General features: G+C 44.0%; 1 protein-coding gene across 2 annotated transcripts in view; it reads right to left on the reverse strand.

The window, feature by feature from the left end:
* The window catches only part of Itpr2 (inositol 1,4,5-trisphosphate receptor type 2), a 408,993-nt gene that overhangs the window by 231,153 nt on the left and 167,920 nt on the right, over positions 1-9,920 (reverse strand). The window lies entirely within an intron of this gene.

Consider the following 9,920-nt stretch of genomic DNA (forward strand, 5'->3'; position numbering starts at 1 on the left):
TATATATATATAAATCTCAGTTATCTGGCCTAGATGTTGTTTGTGCTTATTTTGTTGCATCTAAATTTTCTCAGCTAGAATGAGCCATGTATACCACTCTAACCTCATAAAAGCCAAGTTACAAGATGAGTAGATAAATAACATTGCTGTGCACTAACAAGTGGAAACCAAAATACAAGGCTGCTGTACACACTGCTAGTGTCTAAGTGTGTGTGTGTGTGTGTGTGTGTGTGTGTGTGCTGCAGGCTATCGTAGTTTCATATGAGGGGAAGCAGTCAAAATCAAGGGCACACGAGCCATAATTCCATCATCAAAGATAAGTTGTAATGAACAAAGCTTTGATGAACAAAGGGGCAAGAGTATCACATCGAGATACATCTCAGGGAAGAAAAGGCCAGCTTAACCCTAGGATGCTCTGCCAGGTTACCGTAACATCCTTAAGAGTCAAACTTGGAGCAGATCAAGTGTGTACAGGAAAATGAAGACAGAAAAATAGAAATTAAATTAAAAATAACATTTCAAATTACTGTATTCACAAGACCTATGGAGAATTCTGAGACACCAAAAATAAGTAATTATGATAACCATTCTCTGATACATCACGTTAGGAAAGAAATCCAGAGCACGTACACATGTCAAATATCACCTACTGGAATCACCACATAAAAAGTGCCTATTAGCAACACTTGTACGCAGAACACTCATGAGACTCACTACGTGCCTACACTAGCCTACCGTGTAGGCCAGAAAAAGTCAGCCATCTAAGAAAACGTGTAATCAGAGAAGTCAGCTGAATAGGCCTTGCTGTTCAGGGAGGGAGAAAGAGCAGCCACAGTCAGACAGCATGACGCGAGCAGCCCAGGTTTAAGGCCAGGTCTTCAAAGACGAACACTGTCTTTGGGTGCGTGGGTGGGCGGCGGGGAGAGGTTTCCAGAGAAGTCAGAGGTACAGCAGTGAGCGCAGCTGGAATTCTGCATGGGGATGGTGAGCACTGATCTACAGAACACACAGAAGTGACTTGGGATCAATGTCAAGTTCAAGTGGGGTAAACCTCCCGGATGTTGGTGGCGTCGGGCTCCCTTATTCAGTGGGGACTGCAGTGTAGCCCAGGAAAAAGTAACAGAGATCCATGGGGCCAATTAACACCGCTTTGTTTGTCCTGAGCTGTCCTTCTTACGGTGCTCTGGGATCAGTCTAAGAAATTAGAGCAAATGTTCCCCCGTTAGTCAAACAAAGCGGACAGAAAGCTCTGTGCCACAGAAGGGCGCGGTCAGTCAGAAGCCAGCGCCACTAGTCAGCTGGACATTCCTGCTTTGCTCCTTTCCTGGCAAACACTGTGCCCAAACTCCTGGTCTGAATCATTGCTAAGCATGAGAACCCTGGAAAACACAATCCCTAGCATTACCGGCCCAGACTGCCTCTCCTGCGTCCCCCACCCCCAGAACTGACTTTCTGAGTCAAGGGCTTCAGAAATCCCATCTCCCTGGGGGTCTGCTCTCCCTACTTCATGTCCATTTACTTTATAAGCAGGTTCATCCCTCTACGACCTCATCTCATTCAAAGTGCAGGCAGGTTGAGGTCACCAAGGTCATTCAAAGTTGGTGCTCCATTGCAGCAGACTTGAGCCCCAGACACTTTTCCCACAGAGGAAGCTGGCTCTCTGGCTTCACCGTGACATGCTGGTCCTCGCTGTTGACCTCACTAACCTGGCTGTTGACCTCACTAACCTGGCTGTTGACCTCACTAACCTGGCTCCCCGGCTTCACCGTGACACACTGTTCCTAGCTGTTGACCTCACTAACCTCACTGTTGACCTCACTAACCTGGCTCTCCGGCTTCACCGTGACACGCTGTTCCTCGCTGTTGACCTCACTAACCTGGCTCTCCGGCTTCACTGTGACACGCTGTTCCTCGCTGTTGATATCACTCTGCCTCTTCGGCCTCTGTCCCTTTGACTTGAAACAACTGGGGTCACAAACGATGGGAAAGAGTGACACTCAGAGTCTTTAGATTTTGGAAAGGTGGATTGGGGCTGCATTGCCAGCTGTCACCCTGACTCCAGGAGGGGCCTGAGGGCAGCACAGCCTCCACTCCAGGTGAAGAGAAAGGACACACGTGAGACACTGTCAGCCAGACAAGAGTCCAAGAAGAGACCAGCAGAGAGCCCTGCCTTGTCGGGGAGACCAGTGCCGAGGGCAGGAAGAGCAGGTGACCAGCTCCATAGGAGTCTCAGCTGGAGAATCCAGCTGGAGTTTCTGGTTCCTACCAAAAGGGATTCATGGAAGAGAAGCAAACATTGCAAATTCTAGAATTGTAATTAAGTTTCTTTTTTCTAAGCTGAGCGTCCTATAATTTCAGCCCAATAGAAAAGGGAATCTAGAGCAATCAGGAAATTGAGGAAAGCTTGGGCTACTTGGGATGCTATCTCAAAAGAAGGAGGAGGAAAAGGAGGAGGAGGAGGAGGAGGAGGAGGAGGACGGAGAAGAGGAAGAAGGAGAAGGTCCCTCTTCTGATCACAAAAGTGGAGCCTGTATTTCATAAGCCTGTATCTCCATGAGGCCGTTTCATGTGGCAGAACAGCTCATATGAACCACAAACTCTGCAAAGTTCCTCTTGCAAGCCTGGCAGACAAGGACCTCAGGAAAAAGCAGTTGCCTCGGGCTGGGGACACAGTCCCCCAGGAGAACCCTTGCCTGGATTGTACAATTCTGGGTTCAAATCCTAGCACCAATAAAAAGGGGGAAAAGAAACACTGGACAAAGCTTTACAAAAAAGTACAGTCTTTAGTTTTCAAACCAAGGGAAGAGACAGAAAAACGTTCAACTCTGTAAAGAAATTATGAAGAATAATTATTTTCATTTAAAGTTGCCAGCAGTCAACAAAGGAGGGATATTGGAGAATTCAACAAGCAATCCTTTTTAATTTCAGAAAATAAATCAGTGTTACTAAGCTGAACAAAAACATCAGCCCACAGAACATCTGGATAAATCCAAGGCTGGGATCAGGGAATTCAGAACCACGCCAACTATGCAGCCTGGAAGGACAGTTGGGTTTTGTTTTCATTCTGAAAAGGCTTTAAATAAAGATGTCTCAAGATTTTGCTAACCCAGAGAGCAGAAATTGATGGTGTTCATTATATTCTACACAATATTAGACCCAGGTCAGTGATCAAATCCACAAAACCCTAAATTCATTCTAATGACAAAATACTGGAAAACTGCAAAGTGTAGGCGCGTTACTTATGCAAGACCCCAGTGCTGAGCAGGCCTGGGCAGATTGGGGGCGGCACCATGCTTGCAACACAAATCCAAATGCTGTTTTTACCATCGGCTACACAACTTCCTTCTTCTAGGCGAATATGCAAAGCCAGATGATCGCCTGGGGTTAACCAGATTGTAAGCACACACTGTATGAGCCAGGGGCTTCAGAATCAGAACAGAGAATGGATTGGCATTCATTAATGGCGATCCAGCATCTAAAATCTAAGCAGGAACATCCAGCTTTTAAAACAGGACTTTCCAGATCCTAGCATGGGAACCATGACATACACACAGCTGAGAATGCTAACCGGTCTCTGAAAGCCTCCTCCTCATCCCATCCCACCAGTTTCGGGAGCTGACCCTCAGCAGAGCCGTCCAGTCCTCCTGTTCAGCCTCCTGCTCACCACTGCATCCAAAGCCTCCTCTTTAGGAAACACTTCTTAACACGGTGAGCTACACCATTATCCAGCCGGCCTTCCCCAGTTCTGGCGGCAAATGCCCGTCCCCACACTCTACAGACTATGAGGAAAAGAGTAACGGCCAGTCTTTCCGGTTTTGTTAGTCAATCCTGATGGGGGAGAGTCTTCTGTTTTGTGTTAATTTCATTGGTTAAATAAAGAGACTGCCTTGGCCCTGATAGGACAGAAAATTAGGTAGGCGGAGTAGACAGACAGAATGCTGGGAGAAAGAAGCCGAGTCAGTGAGTCGCCATGATTCTCCCACCTGACACAGACGCAGGTTAAGATCTTTCCTGGTAAGCCAGCTCGTGGTGCTACACAGAATATTAGAAATGGGTTAGATCAATATGTAAGAGCTAGCCAATAAGAGGTTAAAACTAAGCAGTGGCCTGGGTCTGAAAAAGCCTGGGATAAAACCCGACTCACTGAACATAGCGGACAATGAGGACTACTGAGAACTCAAGAACAATGGCAATGGGTTTTGATCCTACTGCACGTACTGGCTTTGTGGGAGCCTAGTCAGTTTGGATGCTCACCTTACTAGACCTGGATGGAGGTGGGTGGTCCTTGGACTTCCCACAGGGCAGGGAACCCTGATTGCTCTTTGGGCTGACGAGCAGGGGGACTTCATTGGGGGAGGGGGAGGGAAATGGGAGGCAGCCACAGGGAAGAGACAGAAATCTTTAATAAATAAATAAATTAAGAAAAAAAGAATACAGTTTCCATGTAATTATTTCAGGGCATAAGCTAGCCAGGCGGCCGAGAGCTAGGGTGGCAGGAAAGCGGCCCGCAGCTCCCACTACAAATCCGACTTCACTTTAGCTGCCACTCAGAAGGAATGTCTCCTCACCACCACCCCTGCACACCCTCTTCAGAGAGCTGAACAAGAACTCCCGCAGGGCGACGAGGTCCTCCACCTCCATCCTCAAGGGCAACGCCAGCAGCTACTTAGGAAGATGTCTGACAGGTCACAGAACGAGTAAAACCCGCAGATAAGCATGTCTGGCCTTGCATGCAACATTCATTTGGACCACTGTGGAGTCTTGGGTGACAGTTTTCTGTATCCCTGGAAGTGTGTAAGGCTTCTTGAGGGCTTGAGCCAGGATTCACAACAGGTCCGTGACAGCTAGCAGATACCTTGCTTCCAGGTTCCCTTCAACCCGGGTCCAAATTCCTTCCCCACAATTCCTTGTCTCTGCACCCCATCAACGAAATGGCAAAAAGTGTGCCCTAGACAGTTTCCTTTTCTCTAGGCTTTAGGAAACACAAGGAATATGTTTGATTTATAGACTTTTGTTCATTTTAGACTGGATTTCATGTACCCCAGGTTGGCTTCACACTTCCTATGCAGCCTAACATGGCCCCACACTGATCTTCCTGACTCAACCCTGAGTGCTGGGACTACAGGCTTTTGCCACCACACCTGAACAATGAACTTATCTGGGTGTTCCCATCAGATTACTGCATTTCCTGTATCAGAGCAAAGAGCCACCATGCTTCCAGAATTAGCCTACTTAGATAAATAGCTGGATTCATCCACCCCAAGTTGTACTTTTACTAAAATTGGAACCTTCTAGATCAGTTCCCTGTTTAATGGTGACACAGAACCATAAAATTATTTTATTGCTACTTCATAACTATAATTCTGCTACTGTTATGTGTCGTGGGAGCTCAATTCATTTTGCCAATGACTTTTGGAATGACTTGGCATGGGTATGGTTTTCTCTGGAGGTGGGACAATAAAATGGAGGAGAAGGGTCATGCACTCTCTCTTGGGTGGTCAGAGCTGGAGCAAGTCTTGCAGTTGGTCCTCATCACCCAGGTGGGGCAGCAGCATCTGAGTTAGCAATGGTGTCTACTTTATTTAGTATTCATGAGTTTCTTTTTCCATTGCACCCCTTAATAAATTGTTAATAGACTTTTGTGGGTCTGTACTTCAGTTTTGAATTGTAATGTAAAATGTACCTGTGTTCCAATGATCTTGGACCACCCCTGTGAACGGCTCTCTCAACCCCAAAGGGGTTTTGACCCACAGATTGAGAATCACTGATCTAGAAGATTCGTTATAATCTTGAGAAAGCCAACATATGAAGGACCTTAAATACCTGGTCAAACAAACAGAGAAGTCAGGTTTACTGTCTGTTCCTCCCTTATTGACAAGTTGTGCCTGTGTCTCTCTTTGTTTGAGCCCAGACCTTTACTTCTGCCCTTTAAACTCAAGATGAGAACTCTATCCTTGCATGGTCCTAGGATTGTGCCCAAGATAGACTGAAGACAACTGCTGGATCTACAGACTCCTATTGCTCTGGGCTTGTGTGGTAGATGTCCTTTCCACAGGGGCAAAGACAACACAGAGATATACATTAACCACCTACAGGAAGTTCTGTCATCAACCTAGCTGTTGTAAGGAACAATAGCCTGTTAAATCAAAACACACACACACACACACACACACACACACACACACACACCTTTCTAAGGAGGCAAACAAAGTTCTACAGAAACCAAATGATACATCATCATCATCATCATAATATGAAATCTTGTGGGTTTTGGTTTCTTCAAGGCTGTTCTAGGGTCTCCTGTGTCATTTTCAAGGCTGAATGGTGTGTGGACATCCCCAAGGATGCTGTTTGAAAGGGACTGACATTATTAGGAAGTGTGGCCTTGTTGGAGGAAGTTTGTCACTGTTGGGGTGGGCTTTGAGGCCTCTTTTGCTCAAACTTCCCTCAGTGTGACTGTCAGTTGTCTGCAAAATGAAGCACTCTCAGCTCCATGCCTGCACAAGATCCCAGTCATGATGATAATGGACTGAAACTCTAAAACTGTTAATGAGCTGCCCCAATTGAGGGTTTTCTTTGTAAGAGTTTCAATGGCCATGGTGTCTCTTCATAGCAACAGAAAACCCTAAGATATCCTATAATTTCACTAATGTTTCATCTGCTCACGTGAGCTACAAAATCACCTTCAAAGCTTGTGAGGCACGGAGACCAGCTGAGGAGCTGGATCTCTGAAGTCAAGGTGGGATGGGAGGTAGCCTTACGAGGGATCCTATTAGTCTTTGGATCTTGTGTGTTCAACTGCCTTAACATCTCCTCTCATTTATGGTCAGTTCACACTCAAAGGTGTTTCATAGTCTACACCTTCTACCTGAGTTCCCTGATGGTCCCCAGAGGTTGAGAATTTGCAGAGTAGAGACTCCAAACTCATATAAACCCAAATTCAGGCCAAAGCAGTCAGATAAGCTCAGTGTCAAATAAATGGTCTTAGGGTTTCAAAGTAATCAGCAGCTGGGAGCCACAGGACAGTGGATACCTCAGAAGATGACCTGAGTCATATCTCTGGCCAAGGGAGGAGCTATGACACCCTGAACTACCCAGAATGTCAGTACTAGATAGCTATCCAACCCTAGCTCCTTATAAGATTAGTACAAAGATGATGTGGGATGTCCTTCTGTATATGTGTTGCTTTTGTTGGTTGATTATTTGAATTTTTTGACTACAGAGAGACATTTGACTCCGGGGCTGCTAAGATAAACCAACATAAATGTATATTGACTTCAAATTTTGAGTCTAAGGATATGCTACTTTAGAAAAGAGGTTCTTCTTTTTTTCCACAGAAGATGAGAACCTATGGATTTCTTCCAGGCTAATATGGTTTGATAGAACAAGCAACCCTCCCCCCCCCCAAAAAAAAGGTCTCCATGAACCCTAAAAATACTTCACCCAACAAACAGCAGGAAGCAGTTTGGAGAAAACTACACCCAAATTCCCAAAATGATTGTTTATATAAGTTTGTTTTCATTTATAGGGAGTTGATTATAAATGATTAAATGATCACAGACAATCTTTTTCTAAAAATGGGGGAGATATTATATAAAGATGAATACTTTGCATTAGTATGAATCTTGGTCTATTAATACAAATTTAAGATCAATTTGTTACACTGTGTATATGTATTTCTGCTGTTGTTTAAGGTATTGTGTTTGTGCAACTCATTTAAAAATGAAGTATATAATTAAGAAATACAGATTAATAGTCATCTATAATAATCAAACTTTTAACCATGTCAGTTAAATTTTCTAAATATACAAAAATACATTTCAGATGAATAGGTAATCTTCAACACTTCAAAGACCTACATAATATGGCATTTAAGATGTTTTAATAATTTGACTTTTCTTGATAGTGAGAAATGTCTGCTTCTGGCAGCACCAATTACTTCAGAGAGATTGATGGGCATTAAAGAAACTCATTGTGGAATTTGCCTTCGATGTGACAAAGCTAGCCATTTGTACAAGAAACTGCTCTTGTCTGGACTGCTTGATGGCATTCTGTATGTACTGGACATGCAGGACCCACAGAAAATGACTGCTGAACTTATAAAAGATGGAAAGGTCCTTCAGGATTCCTGCTCACAGAAGAGTCTATGAGATATTCTGCAGGACACAGAAAAAGTGACTAAAAAACTGCCAATATAGGCTAACAGTCTTTCAAATTTTCTGTTTCGTGGAAAAAATCTGGCCTGTAAACTAAAGATGAATGCCACAATATTTGCATGACTGTCCAGACAGTGAGATGTCTTTGTCAATTCTAGAGTTTTGGAAGCTGCTTACAATGCACTTCCCATTTACTTAGGTGATGTGGGATTCCCCTCCATATGCTGTGAATACCATTGGTTAATAAAGAAACTGTCTTGGACCTGCACAAGGAATAGAGGTATGCAGGGAAAACTAAACTGAATGCTGGGAGAAAGGAGGCGGAGTCAGAGAGAAGCCATGTCCCCATCAGAGAGAGACACCAGAACTTTACCTGGTAAGCCACAGCCTTGTGATGATACACAGACTAATAGAAATGGGTTAAATTAATATGTAAGAGCTAGCTGATAAGAAGTTAGAGCTAATAGGCCAAGAAGTAATGTAATAAAAGCAGTTTCTGTGTGGTTATTTTGGGAGTCTGGGCAGCCAGGAACAAACAAGCAGCTTTCCTACTACACTTAGGTAATATTATATCCTTCTGGGGTTTTTGAAGAGTTGAAGACAGATAGTTATAGCTTTCCTTAGTTATAATAAAAGATAAATTAGATATGAAACTTTAGACTCACAAAGATAGGATAGATGATAGAGTATTTTCCTTAATTTGTTAAATGTAAATTGATGAATATTGTAACCATAATTCTTTCTTGATAACTGTTTTGTTATATGTAATTTTACTAAAAAATTTTACTAAGAATTACATATAAGCTAAAAAAGGAATTTTTAATTGGAGAGAAAAGGGGAGATATTGTGGGATGTCCTTCTGTATATATATTGCTTTTATTGGTTAATGAATAAAGCTATTTTGGCCAATGGCTTAGCAGAGTAAAACCAGATGGGAAATTCAAACAGAGATTGAGAGAGAGTAGGTGGAGTCAAGGAGATGCCATGTAGCTGCTGAAGGAGAGAGAAGGACACCAGAATAGAACCTTACCCAGTAGGCCACAGCCTCATGGCAATACACAGATTAACAGAAATGGGTTGATTTAAGATATAAGAACATCTGAGTCATTGGCCAAACCGTGTTGTAATTAATACAGTTTCTGTGTAATTATTCAGGTCAGGGTGGTCAGGAAACGAATGAGCAGCTTCTGTTTATACATAATAGAGAGCTCTCTGATAAAGAATAAAGACATACCTGCTTAAAAAGTTAGACTAAGTGGGTCCTGAAACAAGACAGAGTTCCTGAGGAAAACTGTCCATTCTAGAAATTTTAGAAATAGTACAAAGTCCGCCTTAAGTTTAGATCAGCACAGCCTGACTCCAGTCCCCCCACCCCTTGACAGCACAGTGGACTATACCATCAGCTCTGCCTCTCTTCTGTGCTGAGAAACACTGTAGGTTAAAGCACTACAGAACTGAAGGCTAACACACCACAGTGGTCAGGATGAGCCCACAGCATCCCTGACACACCTAAGGATGGCTCACGGAGGAAGGGGGACTGTAAACCAAGCTTCAGCAAGAGAAGATGAGCGAGCTCATCCTCCAGAGGCAACACAGATGGGCTGTGTGCTCTGCTAGACATAGGGTGGGTCTGGTTTCCAGGGAACTGCTCTCCCCATTCCCACAGAAACTTTTCAAAGGGCACTGGTGACAATGGAGTGTTTCTGTGAAGATGCCCAGACTACACCCTACAGACGTCAACAGCTGTCTCTGTGAAGATGCCCA

The sequence above is a fragment of the Microtus ochrogaster genome, assembly GCF_000317375.1.
Source record: "Microtus ochrogaster isolate Prairie Vole_2 chromosome 14 unlocalized genomic scaffold, MicOch1.0 chr14_random_2, whole genome shotgun sequence".
Lineage (NCBI taxonomy): Eukaryota > Metazoa > Chordata > Mammalia > Rodentia > Cricetidae > Microtus > Microtus ochrogaster.